At 37.8% G+C, this 22,835-nt stretch overlaps 1 long non-coding RNA gene across 1 annotated transcript; it reads right to left on the bottom strand.

The window, feature by feature from the left end:
* Positions 1-751: 751 nt before the first annotated feature.
* LOC126815726 (uncharacterized) lies at positions 752-22,136 on the bottom strand. The gene is made up of 4 exons (XR_007678044.2): positions 21,963-22,136; positions 6,020-6,158; positions 1,826-2,003; positions 752-1,528 (listed from the first exon to the last, which is right to left on the bottom strand). It is a non-coding gene; the product is annotated as an uncharacterized LOC126815726 (long non-coding RNA).
* Positions 22,137-22,835: the final 699 nt, after the last annotated feature.

Below are 22,835 nucleotides of genomic sequence, written 5' to 3'. Positions count from 1 at the left end.
AGAACAGATTTCTTTTCTCTAGGTTATGGCCTGAATCGCTATAGATTTGATATCAAACCCCCTATAATTTCATTGTCTTTGGCTAGTGCTACATGACAAGACCAGCGCACTTTTTCGTCATAGGTCCCAACCCTAGCCCTAATCCTCGACCTAGCCCCAATTCTTACCCTAACTCTAACCTACAGTCTCGCCAACCATCAAATGCCCTAATCTTATTTACACTTCAACGACCATGCCAAAAATTGAACTGGTCTACACAATTAGATTTAGCCCATTGTCTGTTCATAAACTCAGGCCTGTGTTTCCCAGCATTCTTACTTCATTCGTGACCATGTCACCACAATAAACCGTAAATATGCAATGTGCGTGTGGACGGGGGTGGGGGCCTCACGTAAATCAAAGGGTTTGTATAAATTATGCCCAGTCATCTGTTTGATCTCTCGTAATTTGAACATAGCAAAGAATTGGGTCTAACGTCCACTCGACACATTTCGGGACTAACAAATGATTCAGCTTTATTTCAATATTTCGCTTGCGCTTCGTGGTCTTTAGCTGTAGGATGAAACCAAAGGATCCGGAAAAAACCACGAGGTTGGATACGCGACCGACTCCTTATCACGTACAATTGTGGGATCGAAACCACGCCACTTGACTCAATGACAGACCTTATAATCTGAGCACCATCACCCCATCCTATTAGACAAGTGTATGTTAACAACCCCACTCCTTTTGTTTTGTCTTTGGTGTGTTTTCCAGTTTATTACAAACAAAATGGACATAACAAAAATTACGTATTTAAATTCAAATACAGTGATTTCCCATTTATTTACATACCGAGAATCAAAACCATTATAGCCCCCTCCATAAAACCATTTAGAAACAATAAAGTTCCATAATTATCTTCAACATCGAATACATTAATTTTATAAATATACTAAATATATTCTTACTATCATCTATGTTAAGATCTATGTTCAAATAATGAAATGTAACAATATTCGAGAAATAGTGATGCAACAATATTCCAGATATAGTGATGTAACAATATTCGAGATATATTATAGTGATGTAACAATATTCGAGATATAGTGATGTAACAATAGTCAACAGAGATAAAGCAATGTAAAAATATTCGGGAGAGATATAGTAAAGTAACAATATTGTAACTATATATTCCAGATGTCTGTGCACCTTCGCCAAAATAACATAGTTAGCAGAGTTTTTGATTGACTTTAGAATAAAAATATTTCATTTATGTTGACAATAGATCACACAAAAATAATACCATACTTATCTATACTTTTAAGATATAGGCCTAACCTTACACACAAATAAAAATTATTTAAAGTGATTCTAAGATATGAAAATTAATCATATTTTTTCCTTTCTCATTTGGAAATGCTTAGTCCACTTGACGGAATTTTGATACTTAATTTATATTTTTTGTTACATAACTCCAAATATGGCGGTAATTCCAATGTAAAAACCATCGGGAATGAAAGATGCCCTTCAGTTGTTTCTTGAACACCTGCAAGAAAGAAAGCAGGACATTTATTTATTATGAACTGTGTTAATTCGTAACAATATGCGACAATTATTTTTAAATTTCTTACTAAAAAGATCATTATTTATCAGATTTTATTTTGCGTTAAGTAAATAAAACCTATATCTGATTTTCAGGGGCCGACTGGGCTTGGGTTCCCTACAGTCTTCTCTTATTTTGAATTCGAACTGTTAATGGTTCTATGCTTTGTGTCTTGCCAGGCCTTCCGTACTTCACACTTTATAAACGGATCAGTAACATGGTTTTAGAAATATGACACACCTACATAACTATAATCCTTGTTTCAACTCATCCAACCCTACTTCAACATATATAGGAACTTTAATAAAGTCATTCGAATTGGGCACCACAAACTGTTGTTTTTCTACAGCAGGAGTTGCTCGTACCATCGTTGGTGGTTCTGTCACCTCTACCACCTCTAGCCTTGGTAGTGCTCCACCTAGGAAACGACGAAAGAGGCAACATTAGTCAGATATTTGAATTTATATCGTCACTATATATAAATATATTTACATTTTCTAGTTAAACTATCTTAGAGAATACTGATCAAGTGCAAATATCCAAATAGAATGAATGACTGACTTGCCTCTTACAGTTCGTTTCCCAGTTGATGTGTAAAGCACGTAGACCCAACAATCCATTAATAACAAACGGGGTCCATTGCCAGAAAATTTACATGTTTCAGATTTCAGTTGGAAAAGAATAAAAGGGGAAAATTCGGAGATCATATTATTTTAAAGAATTTTCGATTTTTCTAGCCACGGGATCCATTGGACTAAAATTCGACTGGGGACTGTTCATTCCAACAAGTCGAGTCATCACATCCTTTGAAATGATATTTTACTGAAAGTATATTTCCATATCATAATGTATTATCACTCAGTGGCGGATCGAGATGGGGGCCCAGCTATCCTTAATATCAGTATAGAAATTCAATTATAATGCTATTTCTATAAAACGTGTAAATTGGAGTTGTCGGTAAATCCAAGGTACACTGTCTTGGTGCAGGAAAGTAGTGGTACGTTGCAGAACCCAGTTTATTTTATCCAATACCAACATGGTTACTTAAACTGTGTATAAATGAACTCCTACCAATAATTACACATATTGTTAACACATCAATTATGCATGGTAATGTAAGCCAGTTCACAAAAATCGCCCATGTTAAACCGCTACTGAAGAAACCAAATCTAGACCCGAATAACTTAAAGAACTTTCGACCTGTGTCTAATCTGTCATACATATCAAAACTAATTGAGAAAGTTATATCCACGAGACTAAAACACCATTTTGTTATTAACAATCTTGACGAACAATTTCAATCAGCATATAAGAAGGGTCACAGCACTGAAACAGCACTGCTGAGAGTATATAACGATATTGTTACTAACATAGATAATAAACAGTCTGTCGTATTCTATTAAACCGGTTACAAACACGTTTTGGCGTCCATGAACTATGTCTAAAATGGATACGCTCTTATCTAACTGACAGGTCACAGTATGTAGTCATTGAGAAAGCAACATCGTCTCCCAAAACCCTACGCTTTGGAGTTCCGCAGGGGTCGGTTCTTGGTCCCCTTTTATTCACTGCCTACACAACACCAATTGGCGATATCATCCGAAAACATGGAATTAACTTTCATCTTTATGCTGACGACACACAACTGTATCTTGCTTTGAAACCACCGAGTGACTCCACCGAAATCTGTAAACTTGAGGCTTGTATAGATGACATAAAAAATTGGATGAATCTTAATTTCCTAAAATTAAATGATGATAAGACAGAGGTCATCTTAATCAGCAGAAAATCTCTTTCTCAATCCGTTAAAATCGGTGATTCAACAATAACATCCTCTCAATCAGTTAAAAATCTTGGAGTTTACTTTGATCACGATCTTAAAATGAAAAGTCACATCTCTACTACCTGCAAATCATTAAATCTTCATCTTTACAACATTGGTAAACTTCGACCATTTATAACGTCAAATATCGCTAAAATGTTAACTAACGCTTTCGTTCTCTCCAAACTAGATTACTGCAATTCGCTTCTATACCAATTACCAGCATCAGATATAAACAGACTCCAGAAAATTCAGAACAAAGCTGCGCGTATCGTTTCTCTAACTAAACAATCTGAACACATTACTCCAGTACTCCAAAATCTTCATTGGCTACCAGTTTATCAACGAATTAATTTTAAGATCGGTCTTTTAACTTTTAATTGTCTAAATAATAACTGTTCCCCACAATATCTTAATGAACTTTTAACCCCGTATAAACCAAGCAGGAACCTACGCTCTGCTGATAAAAACTTACTTCATGTTCCTACAGTAAAAACTAAAACTGGTGAACGGGCTTTTGTTTACGCCTCTGCTAACGTGTGGAATGAATTACCTAGACATGTAAAAGACTCTACTAACGTTGCTGTTTTTTAAAAAAAAAAATTCTTAAAACCGAACTTTTTAAACGTGCTTTTAAACTATGAACATGTTGACATTTTAATGTTTTAGAACTATTTGTTTTATATTATATGTAATATTTTAATTGTGAAAAGCGCCGCGGAGCAGCTGTTAGCTGGAGCACTCAGCGCTATACAAAAAAAAAAAAAAAATGATTATTATTATTATTATTATTATTATAATATACACACAATCTTAAACTTGAACCGATATCACATGGTCAAACTTTTGTGAAACAACATGGCACCTTGGCAACTGTCGTTAGAATCGACTAAGAATAAACAGACTGAAGAAAAACACCATGGGACGACGCGATGGACCATCGGGCATACAGAGTGGCGACAATAATACTATACAATATCTGTATGTTGTGTTAACCTGTACCGAAGTGGGCGTGGTAATTTTCTAACTAAATCGGAAACCAAACAGAGAATGTATGGAATGGATAAAAACTCAACAAACGACCCCACTGGCTGCCTTCTATGTTTTAAAGATAAAGTTTTTTTAAAACATCCTATTCATATCTTCGACTCGGGGGAGCAACGGTGGCTAAGTGGGTAGGACGCTGGCTCGTGTTCAATCCATGCATTGGCCGAGAAAGTTCATCGGGATTTTCCGACGTGATTTCCACTTGTCAGTGGTGCGGGACGGTGGCCTGGCAAGAACAGCTGTCTAGTTGTTCGGATGGGACGAAAAACCGCGGTCCATTGTACACAGTGGCGTACACATAAAAAGTCCCTTGGCAGTTGGAATTCGATATAAGAGTAGGCCATAGTGGCGCTGCCGGGCAAAATGTCCCTCATAGCACATTGTATGGCATATGCCCGTCTTCATTAGTCGGGGCAGAACAGTAGGACTTTAAACCCCATTTCATTTCATCTTCTTCGACTCAGCTCCCACAAATTTAAGCGTGTTACAGTGACATAGATTTATGGGTGTATATTTATTAATCATATTTATGCACAGTAACTCGACCTAGAAGTCAGACACATAACTTCAGAAATCTGACGGATATGACGAAACTCCATTCAGTTTATACCCTATAAAAGGTCAAAAGGTAATATCTGAGTGAAACTCTCCTGTCACATTAAAATATGGAATTAATTAAGTTGAGTCTGAACAGATCCTAGATGAAAAACTATTTATGAGCGGGCATAATTGTAGTCTCGCACACAAAGCTGATTAGTTTCTGTCATTTTGGAGACAAATCATACAAGGAAGAAGCTGATTTATGTGTATGAAAGAAGTCTCCAGTTTCCTCTTACAGTGTTGTTTGCAATAAAGAATTAATTCTTACTAAAATATGCCTTTAACGTCCACTTGACACAAATTAGGTCATTCCGGGACTAATACATGGTTAAATTTTTTATTTCAATATTTCGCTTGCGCGTAGGGGTCTTTAGCAGTGAGAGGAAACCGGAGGACCTGGAGAAAAAACGGAGATAGGGATTTGTTCTCGATCATCCGTTAATGCATTTATGTCAATTTTTGTCATTGTATTGATATAGATGACTTTAATTTCTTCTTTAAATAACTTGATGTATAGCCGCCATTATATATATATATATATGATTAGCTAGTTTTGAACTTTATAGTTAGTTTAATGGTGCTATTAATTATACTCGTGTGACAGAAGTTGATGGTTGACAACTATTCCGAAATAACATTCTTCCCTAAAACTTATTAACATATATTTTATTTTCGAATATGAAAACCTGTGGTATATATGCGTTTTGACATTGGCTTTGTCAGAATTGTCATGGCTAGGGCCTTTTTTGTTTTGTACCGAGTCAAACCGCGACATTAGACACAATTTACTTTCTGGCATAACACGTAATCTTAGAAATCTCATTAACGCATCGCCCGGATAATGGTTCATGGAGGTGTGGTTCACCTTCACGAAATATTATTTGAAATGGCTACACGTTTGTTGACAAATGTCAACCAACAGCCATATTGAAAACAGCCAATTTAACGCTGTTCTGATATCTTACCTTGTAATTCCGTTGCAGGTGTATCGGCATTTGGTGGTAAAGGAGCACAGGTCACCTGATACAGACAAACTAAAAATGCGACTAGAATCACTTCCAACTTCATTTTTAAATTGTGATCTTGTATCTTTCTCTGTCTATTCTGAAAATATAACATACATATTAAATAAATGAAATCTGCCAAGGAGTTGTACTCAACCAAAAGCCAGGGGCGTGGTGATAGTGAGTTTGCGAGTACAGATACTCATGCGCCACTTGATCATTTGTGCCAATCTTAATTTTTGCGCCTCTACTTACTATCATAATTTATTTTATTTTGCATAGAATCTTGCCAAAGAAAAAAAAGGTTGAAGAGATTTAGAAAGGAAAATATAGTTGGCCAAATTTGAGGAGTTTTCTGAATGTCTGGGGTGGAGTACATGATTCATACACAGATAAACAGAAGTCTTATGGAATTTTCACATATTCAGAAGATTGTCTTGTCAATAGACAATAAGTCCCGAGCAATGAAAACGATGACAGAAGATTTTAGACAGTTTTACCGGTCATTTGATGACGAGGCAAAGTAACAACAATAATCCATCATGCTTGAACTACACTATTGTAATAGGATAGCCTACTTCCTCAAATGGTCGAAGTCGTCTATTACGACCTATTTTAGGGCTAAATCTATTTGTTAAGGCTAGCTCAATTTTTGTCAAGGTCGCCGAGATGTTAATAAGCCTAGGGTACGTGATTGTTGGTGAGATTGTAGGTTAGGGTAAGCATTGGGGCTAGGTTCCAGGGTTAGGGTTGGGATTAGCGCTAGCCTTCAGTCAAGATCCTGTGTTATAAGCCCTTATCAGTTACATACAAGTGGTCTAATGGGTTCCCCCCCCCCCAGTTATCACTTTTAATTATGTATATTTTTTATCCCGCCCCCCCAGTTATTAACTTTTAATAACATATATTCTCTGAACTTTAACACCTTGAATCGTGATTACTATGTTAACTTAGTAAATTATTATTAGCCTATATTAGATCCTTCAAACCCTTGGATCAGTTTATTGTGTTATCTTAGTGCTATTATGCTTTGTTTTCATAACATTTTGTGAATGTGGTTTTATTTACAAGATCGTGTGTTTATAAGCTCTATCTGTTATATACTGTTTGTTTAATGTATGGTTTCCCCCTAATCATTTTTCTTTTTCAATATCAGGGTGGTTTTAAGGTTCATGTACAACTATATCCTTGTCATCACACGGTGCTTTTCAGGTCTTTGATGTTAAATATGTCTGTTAATTGGTTGAACTCTTCTAATGATTAGTAATAAGAATTGTTTCGCATTGTACATATATATAGACCCTCAAGTTTACTAAATGTTATTGTGCTTGATAACGATAAGAGAATACTTATCGAAACGTCGTGCCTGTGTATAATAAACCAGTGATTGTTGTCCCATATAACTGTATAGTTTTGTTATGTTTCCAATTGCGCCCTACATTTTTGTGCCACTCAGGACCGCCCGTATTCACGGGCGGTCTGTCTCAGCTGCACCTTGGAAGTCAGGGTAATTCCTAACCAACCTAAATTAACGACAAAGCACTCTTGCCTACTTTCTAATTCCGAATATTCTGATATGTCTGTACTAATTGCTCAATATATCCATGCGATAAGTCAATTTTCAAAACGATTCTGAAATTCATATGTAAAAATACATTGTTATCATTTGTCTGAATACCAAGTTTTCTGTATCATTATGTCACTAAAGTAGGTTTCTAGAATATATTTTCAAATTTATATATTTCTAAACATTAGTAATGACTTTCATGAGAGAATATACTAATATGTGATAACAATTATTGTCTCCATATTGTAAGCATAGACAGCTTTATTGATAAATTTACTAAAATCGTGCAGAAACAAAAATAAATTTCAAATAAATGTCCACAAACATTCATTATTAGAATACAGAAACTTTTGGTGAAACCATGTATTCTACAGTTTTTATCAACCATATTTATATGAAACTCATGCAGCGGAACTATGGCTTAAGTTAAGCATGCATTATGCAAGAGCTAAATCTGCCTATTGCAGGTCTTTCTTTAGGCCCAAAATGTTTTCTAAAATATTAATTAGACATTAATTAACTGATCCAGGCCTTAATCAACTCTCGATGGCATCAAATTTCTCCGATATTAAATAGATTAGAATGGTTCAGCGATACTTTGATTTAATCAAATATGGAGGACCGAGACTTAGATTCGATCAACCAGTACGGTGGTTGAAATTATTGCACACGTCTGTCAAACCTTTAAAGGCTATATCTTCGCTTGCAATAGTGTAATTTGAATGAAATTTTCAAATTATTCATTTTACATCATCTACTTTCGAACTATTATAGCAAGACTGGCTAGTTCTTTATCTAAATCTTACATACTGTATCTTTAAAGGTAACAATTTGTGTCTGGTGAGTCTGCTAGTAAACAAAAATGAAGTGGTCACGATTTTGTTTACTTCACATGGATATCCGATTTAACTAGGTGGCTAACTTCATGGTTTTAGTCACAATAGTAATAAAATACATTTTTAGAGCTGCTAAAGCATCAGTGAGGCCTGGATATTTCCGTAATTTGATTGCAGTTTACGACAGGACGAAATGAGCTTCGATGCCTCGACTGGTTAGTGGTTAAGGATATCTCCCTTAAAAGAATACCGACAAGGGGAAATTAGGATTAATATCTAATTTTAATACTCGGCAAATGGCTGTTGTTGTTTTTTTAAATAAAAAATGTAACATCCTTAACATCGGTGTTAGAAGAAAAGAAATGGGGTTTAAAGTCCTACTTTTCTGCACCAACTGGGGATAATAAAAGACGGACATGGGTTATTTTACACGTACACCAGCGTGCCACGGGACCTCGATCTTTCGTCCCATCCCATTCCAACTGCCAAGGTATCTTTTACGTGTATGCCAATGTGTACTCGGAACCTTGGGTTTTCGTCTCATCCGAACGACTATAAGTGTCCCTTGTCAGATCCCCTGTCCTGCACGACGGGAGAATTGATATTTACATCAACTCGACCCGAATTGGGAAAATTCGGAACTAACATATGATTCAACTTTATTTCAATAATTCGCTTGCGCGAAGGAGACTTTAGCAATGGAAGCACGTAGAAAAAACTCACAGGGTTGGGAAGGTGACCCATACATGCTAGGAATGAAAACCATGTCACTTGACGCAATGATCTAAAGTGCACGCGTAGATTTTTCGCCCACCTAATCCTCTTCCCTCCCAAGAAGTCTATTAATATATCCATATATTTTAACGTCATTATGCTGTTTCGGTTGAAATAATATAGCTCATTCATTCGTTTCGGCAAATAAAAAAAAATCTATTTGTTAGGAAATGTACGACATAAAAAGGTACCTAGATCTCAAGTCTACGTTTTAGATCTCAAATCTGTGGGAAGCCTTCCACTGTAGAATTAACTTTTCTAAACCAAAAATAATCTTACCTGGGTAACGGTAGCCTACTGTCGATATGACCATTCATAAAATTTTTCTACTATTAAAGGTACATAAAACGCCCACTTAAAGGGTTAAGTAGGTTTAGTATAATTTATGTAGATAATACATCACAGCGACGTTACTTTATAATCCATCAACGTTCATTAAACTTTTCTTCCAGTTTTATATATAAATAATTTGATGAAAAGGACGTATATAGAAACAGAAAATATTTCTAGCTATTTTGTGTCAAAATTATGATCTATTAGGTTATATATAGATTTTAGTTTTTAAAAAGTATAATGACAAGTCAATTATCTAAATGTAAGACAGTTGTGTTGATTACGTTACCATCGAATCTCTATGTACCATACAGATATAGATCTGACGATCTATATGTAAGGATCTAAGGATGACCTGGCAAGTAGAGTGTCTAGTTTTTCGGATCAGACGTACACATCGGTGTGCTAGAATTCGAAATAAGAGTAGACCGTAGCAAAATTTCCCTCAGAGCACATTGTATATTGCTTGGCGGCGTATGCCCGTCTTCATTAGCCCAGTCGGTGCTGAAAAGTTGGACATAAACCTCATTTTTTTTCATTTCACATAATATTGTATGCAACGTGTTATTTTCATCCAGTATATATCCTCTAGTACAGATGCGCGCCCCATTAATATAGCGCTTAATGTTATCAACTGCCGTGCATCATATTTTAATAATTAAAATTATTACTTTACACTTCATGGTATCATAATCATCCCTAGTTCATTATGGTGGGTATCCTATTATCTAGTACGTTATGGTGTACGTCCTATTATCTAGTACCCTATTATTTAACACGTTATGTTGCGCGTCCTATTAATTATCTAGAACGTTATGGTGCGCGTCCTATTAATTATCTAGCCCGTTATGGTGTGCGTTCTACTATCTAGTACGTTATGCTGTGCGTCATATTAATTATCTAACACGTTACGGTGCGCGTCCTAGTCTACCCGATGTAGAACAGATCTCAAAACTGGTTCTTGGGCAAATTTTCCACATGACCCAATATATTTTTTGCACTTTTACCATTGGTTATGGTTTCTTTAATGCACTAAGGACTTGTTTTTCTAAAAGGACGGCTCGATCGTGCGAACCATACCAAATAACCTTTGTTCTACCATAGGTAGGGGTATTGGAAAAAATATAGACTTAAACCGCTAGCCTACTAGCACTCCATGGTATCATAATCATCTCCGGTACGTTATGGCGCGCGTTCTATTAACTAGTACGTTATGGTTTACGTCCTATTATTACCTTACACTTCATGGTATCATAATCATCCCTGGTTCGTTATGGTGCATGTCCTATTATCTAGTACGTTATGGTGTACGTCCTATTATCTAGTACGTTATGGTATACGTCCTATTATCTAGTACGTTATGGTATACACCCTATTATTTAACACGTTATGTTGTGCGTCCTATTAATTATCTAGAACGTTATGGTGCGCGTCCTATTAATTATCTAGCCCGTTATGGTGTGCATTTTAGTATCTAGTACGTTATGTTGTGCGTCCCATTATCTAGCACTTCATAATCACTTCTCCGGTACGATATGGCGCGCGTTCTATTATCTAGTACGTTATGGTGTACGTCCTCTTATCTAGCACGCTATGGTATACGTCCTCTTATCTAGCACGTTATGTTGCGCGTCATGATGTGTGCCCTAGGCGTCCTATTATCTAGCACGTTGCGGCGTGAGTCCTTTAAATAGCACGTCATGGGGTGTATCCTAGAATCTAGTACGTTGTGTTGTGCGTCCTATTATCAGCACGTTATGGTGTTAGTCCCATTATCTAGGGTGTTTTTTTTTGGGGGGGGGGGGGCGAGGCATATTATTGTTTGCATCATGTTATCTTACAATTTATGGCACTTAGTATGCATCATCCAGCACGTATAATGATGTGTAGTTTATCATATTTGTGGGCTGGTGTCCTATTTTATTTTAAACGATGTCCAACATTAATAGATTTTTTATTGGAGAAAAACTGAATTTTTGCAAGATCGTAATTATTGTTACGGCAATGACACCTCAATAGATGACCTACATTTACAACAAAATGGCAGTTATTTTGACTGCCGTCTGTCTAAACACCTGCATGGAGTCATAACAGTTTTGTTTTGTTAGCTTATGAAACTGACAGGAATATCAAACGAATAGAAATAATAAGGAAACCTTAAATTTGACTGCACAAACAGAGCTTCTATATACGAAAAGGGCACAAAAAACAAACAAATGGCCACACCAGACTAAACTCTAAAATTAGGTTGATTAATGATTAGCGTATATAAACATTTTATTTATAGAAAAGCCTTTTATGTCATTTTGATACGCAGCTTGATATGTTATTCTGTCAGTCTTCTTTGGTGTTGAGGGCTCTTTGAACAAGCGGTTATCATGCAAGATACGCTCACATTTTATAAGAGATCATATAAACAGAGAAAGGGCTAAATAAAAGCGATTTTTCGTAAAATTAGGGGCCATAATCCAGGAAGTTTGGGTCCGATACGCGCAAATATCGAAAGGAAGCTAGATCCTTAGGATATAAAGATATATTTTAAGCTTCATCAAAAATCGGGCAAAAATTGTGATCTCTCTTGAGGGTCCACAACCTTAGCTAGTATTATGTACTTTTATACTATTTGCGTACAGGGAACGGCCATTTTTTCGGGAAGTTTCGGTCCTATTTTTACAAAATTAGAACTCAAATGTCATTACGGCGTAACGGTGAAAAATGTTACCTCTAGAGAACCACAAATTAAAAACGCGATTTTTAGCACAATCAGGAGCCATAATCCAGGAAGTTACGGTCCGATATGCGCAGACATCGAAATGAACCGATATCTTTGAGGATATAAACATATATTTTAAGTTTCATCAAAATCGGATCAAATTGCAACCTCTGGAGGGTCCACAACATTCGTTTACACTATTTGCGTACAAGGAGCGACCATTTTGTTTGGCAGTTTCTGTCCGATTTTCACGAAATTCGATCTCAACCGTCATTTGGGTGTAACGGTGGTATAGTTAACCGGTTTTTATGGGCCATAATCCATGGAGTTACAGTCCGATATGCGCGAATATCGAAAGGCCCTGAGCTCTTTGGGATATAAACATATATTTTAAGTTTCGTCATAAACGTATCAAAGTTGTAGCCTCTAGAGGGTCCACAACTTTAATATTACATACTTTTACACTATTTGCGTACAGGGAGTGGCAGTTTCGGTCTGATTTTCACAAATTCGCACTCAGCCATCAGCTTGGTGTAACGGTGATATATTCGAAAGGTTTATTAAATCGGATAAAAGTTATGACCTCTAGAGGGACCACAAGCAAAAAGCGTGATTTTTCGTCGAATCAGGAGCCATCCAGGAGAATTACGGTCCGATATGCGCGGTTATCGAAAGGCACTATGTCAGTGTTAATAATATATGTATAAAATTACCTGGTAATTTATTTTTAATTTTGTAGTCGAATTGCCGCTTTAAATCGTGATAGGTTTCAAATAGTTAGCGTGCGTCCCCTTTAGCCAATCCGTGAACTCGCTCAACTTCCCGCACGTGCGCGGGATGGTAGGTGTTGTTCACCTTGTAATCTAGCATTGCCATTGAAGCGCTTCCTTATCTATAGTATACTGCGGCGGATGTGGCTGGCTGGCGACTTACCTCATAACAACAGCCTTTTTTATTTGTTTTTCTTGACCAGAATGCCTCCTAAACGTAAAACTAACCGAAAACAGAGGAATACATCAGAGAATGAAGAAGAGATGGATCGACAACCTAATCACTGTGACCATACATACCAACATCAGACAGATATCGAAAGTTTAAAGGTATTTGCTTACTCTCATAAATTAAGTCCAGAGACGGTGTCGATCTTACGTGAGGAAGGGTTCACATCGACTGAAGCTCTTTGTTTGCTAGAAGAGGCGGATTTAGCCCAGACTGAAATCAAAAGAGGGCAGTTAAAGTTATGTCTTCACGCTGTTAAAGAGGCTATAGCAAGTTATCCTGATCGGGTCCCGACGGTGTCTACCAATAACTTTGATTGGAACGATTCGCATCACAGGTCTGATATATCCAATCGTCTGCTGATAAATCTTCTACAGTCAAACACCTATTAGATGGATTGGCGGCCCATAAAGCGACACTCACACAATCTCAACAGTCAAATGAATCCAGGTTGTGAAGTTTCCTGGCAAGACCCTCACATCCACCTCAAGTCACGTCCACTCGGTAAGAAATCGTCGCATCTCGATATTGTAGATTTTATACCTAGAACTAATATATACGACACTGAAGAGCACAGGACATAGTGTTCAGATCAGGAGTTTCAAAACCAAAGTTGGAGTCAATATCCCTCGTACAGTGGTCCCTCGCCAATATCGCAATACTTAACTGTTTTCTTGAAAAAGGGGAAGATGACCATTAGCGAGATCAGAGATTATTTGGCCTATACAACTCGCACACTCGAACTTTTCACGCGATACGAACATGTGTCTGTACTCTATTATGACAGGGAATGCCGCATTCTGCAGAGCCAGTCCGGGTTTCTTTGGGGCATGTCTGTGACGCACTTGCAAACGATACATCTTATACCAAAATACTATCGACAAGGACAATACACTCAATCAACGTATAGGAACTCCACTCAACCATCGACGCCGTATCCGGCAACAAGCACCGGCCAGGTCATCTGCAAATTGTTCAACTCCACGCGCGGTTGTCATTTTTACAACTGTAAATTCAAACACGTTTGTTCAACAGTGGGGTGTGGTGGGAAACATTCTGCAGTAGAGCATGGTTCATATCCAAAAAACTAGTAAAGGGTCCCAGCACATCGGGGGCTTAAAATATTCGGCTTGGGATCACCTTTTAAAAAATGACAAAGACAGGGATTTTATTTTAAAGGGCATTTCAAATGGATTTGATATAATTGATTCAAAATCGAGTCCTAAATTTTCTGAAGTCATAATCATAAATCTGCCTGCTTGGGTAGTGAATACTTCGATAAAGCCACCAAAGAAATCACAAACGAAATAATTAACGGGAATTATTTACCAGTTTCTTGTAAACCCCTAATTACAAGTCCCATCGGCATCATACCAAAACCAAACGGTGGCATTAGGCTAATTCACGACTGTAGCTATCCTCCTGGCAAAGCTGTAAACGACTATGTAAGTGATATAGATAAGCATCGTTATCAGACTGTGGATGGTGCCGCCAGACTTGTAAAGAGAGGTTACTTCATGGCCAAGGTAGATCTGAAGTCGGCGTATCGGTCTGTACCAATTAGTAAACATAGTCAAACTGTAACGGGTTTAAGGTGGAATTTTAACGGTGTATGGAGGCACCTTATTGACAAAAAGCTCCCATTTGGTTCTAAACTCGCACCCGGAATATTCCATCGACTAACACAGGCCGTTCGCCGGATGATGATGCGCCAAGGCTATGAAAATACTGTTGTGTATCTTGATGATTTCTTCCTCTGTTATCCCACCATGGAGCAATGCTCAGCAGCATTACTTAAGCCTATTAAGGTTTTACGTTATCTACTTTGTAGGATTTGCCATTAACTGGTCTAAGGTAACCGATCCTTGCCAACGCCTTACATTCCTTGGCATCGAAATTGACTCAAATGCTATGTCGCTATGCTTACCTTCGGAAAAATTAGAATCTGTAAAGTACGAAATTGAGTCGTGTTTAAGTAAAAAGCGCTTATCGAAGAAACAATTGCAGTCGCTGGCTGGCATGTTGTTAAATTGGGCATCAGGCGTAGTTCGTGGCGGGCGTGTATTCATCCGACGAATTTTGAATCGCATTAATAGTATGTCATCTTCGCGGCACAGGCTTTTATTAAACCAAGATATATTACTGGATTTACAATGGTGGAAACACTGTTTAAAAACATTTAATGGCAGATCCTTGTTGCTTGATAATCTTCCAGAAGTGTCCGTCGTTACCGATGCATGTAACATTGGTGGAGGCGGCTACTTCCGGAATGATTGGTTTTATGTAAATTGGGAATATGATTTCCCTGACATTGCCCCCATGTATATAAACTATAAGGAAACGATGGCGGTGATAGCTGGCATGTCGATGGTGCTATAACCTGCAAAACAAGCGCGTTATTATATTTTCGGTGGCATGTTTAAATAAGGGAACCTGCAAATATAACGGTATCGTTATGCATGCTTTAAGGCACATGTTTTGGCTTTCGGTTATGTTCAACTTTCACCTTTCAGCAAGATATGTTAGAGGTGATCTTAATACTGTAGCCGATAAAATATCTCGGTTACACGAATTCGCCCCTGATGAAAGTTTTATATCTATTTCGGATTATCATATGCACATATCCGCTAAAACTCTTCCCTTTCTTTTGCAGAATCAAGTCCAAACCTTGTAAATCGGCTTGATTCCAGGGTGGATATCCTTTGGAGAAATATATTCTCTAAATCAACCCAGCTAACCTACGCAAATCACCTTAAATCATATCTACATTATTGTTCACTGGTTGATATTGATCCCGTTCCAATTGGGTTAAACGACCTACTCCGTTATATTGCGTTAGGTTGTTGCATGTGGAGGCTAATTTAAGGAATCCCCTAGATAACTGGCACGTAACCTCTCTTCTGCAAGGCACAAGGCGTACGTTAGGGGACAGAGTTAAGCCCAAACTACCTATTACTCCCAAAATCTTGCTTGATATTCTAAGTCTTAAATCTTACTTCTCCGTTTGATCTTGCCTTCTGGGCGGCTTGTCTAGTCGCATTTTTCTCATTTTTTCGGAAATCAAACATCTTGGTTCCCGACCAACCCTTCAATTCTGAGCATGTATACCTTTTGCGTTCGGATTTTAGTTTTACAGCCAATTTAGGCATAACTGTGCGTTGGTCAAAAACTATCCAATATCAGCAAAGGGTCCTAAAGATACCAATACCGTGCATTCCTAATTCCCCCCTGTGTCCCGGAAGAGCTTGCCAACTGGCATTCGAAGTGAATAGTGTTCCTCATAACGGTCCCGCCTTTTTATACCTGCACATGGGTACCGTCACACCCATGAATTATTCCAAATTTATTAAGCGGCTCAAAACGGAGTATTCAGGTCATAGCTTTAGACGTGGCGGGGCGACGTTCGCTTTCAGCTGTAACATTTCGGTAGATCTAATAAAAATGCAGGGCGACTGGAGGAGTAACGCTTACCAACGCTATTTGGATCCTTCCTTTGACATGAGATCGCGGGTAGCCACTTCGTTGGGCGACCGGGTTAGAAAAATGACATTCTGATAAACACCGCTTGTTAGTGGTTTGGGCGTTTTTTGGGGAACATTGTAAGATTACCCCTCTTTCAACATTGATTTTATGTCTTTTAAATAGTGAGAGAATTTTATCGGCGAGGGGTAATCAATCTATTTTCACTTGCAAATTTGTTAAATTAGTCTTATAACGCCCAAACTTAGTCTTCAGCCTTATTCTTATATGAGAGAATAGAAATTAATGTTATAATTAAACACATAATAGGATAGTATAATCATTAATACTTTATTTATCCCAAACAGGTGAAGATAGCGAAATTAATAGAAATCATTGTAATCTTTAATCAGTTTTTGATTGACTAAAAGACAACAACAACGACACACACTTTTATTGTTAAATAACAAATGTTTGGATTAAATAGTTTTTATTATTCTCACAAGGACATGGATTTGTTTGGTTTACTACCACATCTAGTTGAAACTGTTTACTGAAGATATATTTGTAGAAAACATGTTTCATATATTTACTGGGTCATAAGAAAATATATTATAGACATAAATTTCAGGAGCCACGGTGGCTAAGTGAGTAACGCGCTGGCTCGGTAGTCTTGAGGTCGCGGGTTCGCTCCCGGTGTCGGCCGAGAAATTTCATCGGGACAAAGGGCCTGACAAGGACAGCTGTGTAATCGTTCGGTTAGGACGAAAAACCGAGATCATGTGTACACACTGGCGAGCACGTAAAAGATCCCTTAGCAATTGGAATTCGGGCAAAATTTCCCTCATAGCACACTGCATGGCGTATGCCCGTCGTCATCAGCCTAGCCGGGGCAGAACAGTAAGACGTTAATCCCCATTTCATTTCATAAATTTCAAAAGGTCATGATTACAATTGTTTTTAAAGCCATAGAAAATACTCTTGATAAAGCTGTTGGATTGGGTGGCCGAATCGTCTAGCGAATGGGCTTTAGGGTCGCATGTCCAACCTCATAAGTTCTCTCCGGGTTCTCCACTGCTAAAGACCACTACGCGCAAGAGCGAATTATTGAAATATATCTGAACCATATGTTAGTCCCGAAATGGCCTATTTACTCCCCCTCCCCCGTCTTAATATTTGCGGCGTGGTTTCCCCTTGTCAGTGAAGGCCGAGAAATTTCATTGGGACAGAGGGCCTGACAAGGACAGCTGTCTAGTCGTTCGAATGGGATCAAAAATCGAGGACGGGTGCACTTAAAAGTTCCCTTGGCAGTTGGAATTCGATATATAAGAGTAGGCCGTACAGTCGCTGTCCGGACAAATTTTCCCTCATAGGACACTGTATGGCGTATGCCCGTCTTCAATGGCCCATCGGAGCATAAAAGTAGAGCGTTAAAGGGCGTATGGCTCTATTTTTTGGAACCTTGAAATAGACAAAAATTGTTCTAAAAGCACATATTAATGTAATATACTATTCAAAAAAAGTAGGGGATATTTGATTTTTAAGTGTTATTAAAGTCACCTAATGAAACTGACGAAGAAACAAATGACAAAATGAAATGAAGTTCACATTCATCGATTTATTCCAAATGATCGTTAGACTAAGTAAGGCACAGACTGACCATTATAAGGGTAAAATGATACCCGGGGTCAAACAGCAAAGTTACCACAGCATCACAACCAAGTCAGTAACGGGTAAATCCTCCTCTGTTTGCCAAAGAAGTATTGATCCGACGTGGCATACTCCTAATGAGACGTCTAAGGTCATTTTGGTCCAGATTGTCCCATTCCTGTTGCAACGCAGCAGCAAGTTCTTGGACATTGGCAGGACGTTGTTGACGTTGACGTAACCTCTGTCCAAGCATGTCCCAGACATGCTCGATGGGGGAGAGGTCGAGTGCTGGCCAAGGTAATGTGGTGATGTTCTGTTGTTGGAGGTAACCTGTAACGATCCTGGCCCAGTGACATCTTGCGTTGTCATCCTGGAAGATGAAACGGCGGCCATGACGTCGTGCGAACGGCACAATATGGACTGCCAAGATGTTGTCCCGGTAGTACTGGCCTGTAACACGCCCTGCAACAACATGTAAAGCCGTTCTTCCAGCAACAGTGATGCCTCCCCACACCATAACAGAACCACCCCCAAATCGATCATGTCTGATGACGTTAACGTCTTGGAAGCGCTCGTTTCGACGACGCCACACCCTCCTACGTCTGTCCAAAAAATCAACAGTGAACCTTGACTCATCTGAAAACATCACATTGCTCCAGCGTCGATTATCCCAGTGTTGACGATCCCCACACCAACGACGTCTTTCCTGAATGTGATGATCTCTCAAACAAGGGATCACGCGAGGACGTCGGGCGCGAAGGTGACCCCTATGCAGTCGATTCCGAATCGCCTGGCCACTCACTCTCACACCAGTGTCTGTTTGAAGACGAGCGCTGATCTGATTTGCTGTGATGACACGATTTCTCAAGGCCAAGGTACGGATAAATCGATCCTGGGCTTGAGTTGTCGCCCTTGGTCGACCTGAGCGTGGTCTGTCCTGTACAGATTGTGTATCACGGTATCTGGACCATAGCCTGCTTATGACAGACTGAAAAACATTCATCGTCCGCGCCACAACCGCCTGTGTTGTGCCGATCTGTAGCATGCCAAGGGCACGTAACCTTTCATTTTGGGTAAGCCGACGCATATCAAAATTTGTTTTCTGGTCACTAAAACAATTAAACTGATGTTTCCACCCTGGAATTCAATGCCACAATAACTGTAACATTCAAAGTCAGAGTCGTGCAAATCTTGGGTTGGACCCCCATGATGATCCCAAGCATCACCTGCATTCCATGCGGTAGCTATTGGTGCGTTTGGGTGTCACATGTAACTGGAAATGTTTCTTCTGTTAGGTTCTATAGTGACTTTTTTCGTAGTCATTTGCATATTTTAGTATTATGCCCCCAAAATCAAATATCCCCTACTTTTTTTGAATAGTATATGAATGCATGTAAGTGATTTATATTCAATTTTGGAAAAATTTAATTAGGTTCGGTGAAATACATGAACAATTGAATGGCAGTCGTTTACGCCTGCTTAGTAATTCTACACGTTTTTAAATTATTTTGTCGTTTGTGAATACATGTAATTACTTCCACATTGTGTTGTTATTTGTTCATTACGCAACTCGCGTACCGATAATAAAAATGTTAATTGTGTCTTCAATATTGTATATTGGAATCCTATAGTTTCACGGCAATATAACAGCATCAATATCGATTAAAACTGATCAATATTGAGTTAGAGACTTAGCTCCTTTAAACCCCATTTCATTTCATTCCATTCCATTTCATTTCTCTCTTAAAGGATCTAAATCGCTAATATGTGGGACCTATAAATTGACTGAAATGGCTCACAACGCATATAATAATGTATTATGAATGCATATAAACTGATTTACATTCCATCATTTCTGTTTTTACTTCAATTTCTAATCAGGTATACGCCAGAAGTCTCAATCAAATGGCAATCTCTAGCTTCTGGTTATTCCAGTCTACACCGATAATATTTATTGTGCATGCTCTCCAGATAAGAATATGCCGTCACTGTTTGGCATGACTTGTGGAATATGTCTAGCCTCGTTATTCGAGTCCCTTGTTGCAAATGGTGCTGAAACGCATTATGATACACGATTCGTGTACCAATAGTAAAATATTTATTTTGTCTTAAATATTGGATATCAGAAGCCCATCATTTCTCGGTAAGATCACAACGTCGTAGACTTGGGATGATACTGAGTTGGAGACTTAGCTACTTTAATATCGCTGGCTGAAAATACATGTTCTATAATTAACGTCAGTTTTCAGTAATCGGTCATTTATTTGTTGATTTAGAATATAAATAGACTTTATTTCTCGATTTATTCACATTTAAGAATGACATTTATTGTGTGTAAGGGTGTGGTTGTCTTCGATATTTTTTTAAAAAATGCAAATTTATAAATTTAAAAAAAATCTATTGTAACCTAACGTGCCCAAAGTTCGTGCGTACTATTACATTAATATAACTCGGCGACATGTCATTTTCTTAAGCAAAATTTCTATATTAATAATAATGATGATAAACAAAAATAGTTTACATCAAAATAAAGTGTGAATAAATGCAATTAACGCGAGACATTGATGGATTAATATGCCTTTAATAGAGAATAGGTTACGCTACTATACTACAATTTTTTTTTTTTTTTTTTTGCAATAAGGCATATAGTACTATATATTCATACTCAATCAAATTTATATTCTATTCGTAGAAAAAAAAATGTTTCAGAAGTTACTTTTTGTAAAAAAAAAAACCTTTAATGTATCGAGTTAAACTTTTAGGCTGCTATTACATATAGGGGTATACGGGTTACGGTATTCGGTATACGTTTAGAGGTATACGCGAATACTTGTGTTCGAACAACAGGAATTTGCTTAGCGGTTTACATCGGACTATACGCGTATAGGGGCACGCTATACGCATATACATGGTATCGTGCATGGGCGTTTTTTTTTTAGCGTATACTTGCTTCAGGGAGGAGTAAATTCCATGGGATGAGTAGAAAATGGGCATTTGTGTTGTAAAAAGTTCGAATCAAACGTTCCGAATATTGATGGACATATCTCTAGGCACGGTAGACTATTCTAGATTATCATGAACAGTGATTTCCAGTTATTCCCCCCCCCCCCTTAATATTGGAATGAGCCGATTCAAAGCCTGACCTTCACGCCACCATACTTTACGCCTCCGCAAGTAAAAACCAAGTCAGAGTTTCCTCTTCTTCTGAATCCATTCTGTTTAGATATGAATGAGCCGCGATGAGGGTACCGAAATCGGTGGGAAACATAACTGACCAGGCCAGTATACCCACGTATAGTATATGCCGTGTAAACCGCCGTGCCCGTATACCGTATATCGTATACCCAGCAGCCTAATGGAATGAATAAAACAAAATAGCCGTCTTGGATAAAATATTGTGTTTAAGGCCACGCACAATCACATCAGAAATTTTGCCATCTTTATGTGTCAGAAAAATAAAGTAATAATTATTAAATCTTTTGCGGACAAGACAGTCCACAATATAGATATTTTTTGATTTCTGAGATATGCGTCCAGTGTCGTTAATAAATGTGAAGACATTAAGTAACTCACCTATATATTTTATGTATGCTGTTCACTTTATTTTAGTCACGCCGTCTACTTATTGAAAGTCTGCATATCCAAAAATGTGCGACCAGACTCTGTTTGATCGTTCGAATGTGGGAGCAGACCTATTTTAATTCAGACAATACTTGGGTATAAACTTAAATGTCTTATCATGACCAATTATTTTCGTGAACACAATATAAAATAAAATTTTGTATGTTATTAAATATAAAAGTCGGATGATATATGGGAATATCATTGTGTCTGCCTATCCGACAGTATAATAGTGAAGTGCACAGATGACATTTGTCAAATGTTTCATTTGTGTCACCGCTTAAGTTATTAATTTCATGTTACATTCACCGTAAGTGTTAGGGCAAATTTTTTATAGTCCATTAACAGTGGATGGGTGTCATTTTTAATTAGCTAAACTACTTTCGATATACGCGTTTAATAAACTAAGCTGACGGGGTCACAAATATTGTATGGCTGTAGCATAATATGACAAACTAATTAGCTTAGGCGGGCGAGGAATAATTTTTATTATTTTTTGGGGGTTAAATTTGGGGACGGGGTTATGGGCGCTTGTGTAAAAGTCAAACTCTTGACAATTTATATTATAAATACACGTAGGGCCTTATTCCAGAAAACAGACTACAATATTTTAGGAAAACGACATTTTCTTTGGCGCAGAGCTAATATTCTAATTAAACTTTTCATAAATACAGACCCTGGTCCTATACTGGTATCGGATTCAAATAACTGTTGACATATTTCGTCGTGCCATTGTCGAACTGGCGAATATCGAGTTTTTAACTTTTCGAGAAAAAAAAGTATTTGAAGTTTCGTCTTTCCTGATTGACGTCCCAGGAAAGATGC

This window comes from Patella vulgata, chromosome 3, assembly GCF_932274485.2.
Source record: "Patella vulgata chromosome 3, xgPatVulg1.2, whole genome shotgun sequence".
In the NCBI taxonomy this organism is placed as follows: domain Eukaryota; kingdom Metazoa; phylum Mollusca; class Gastropoda; family Patellidae; genus Patella; species Patella vulgata.
This window is presented reverse-complemented; position numbering and strand designations above follow the sequence as displayed.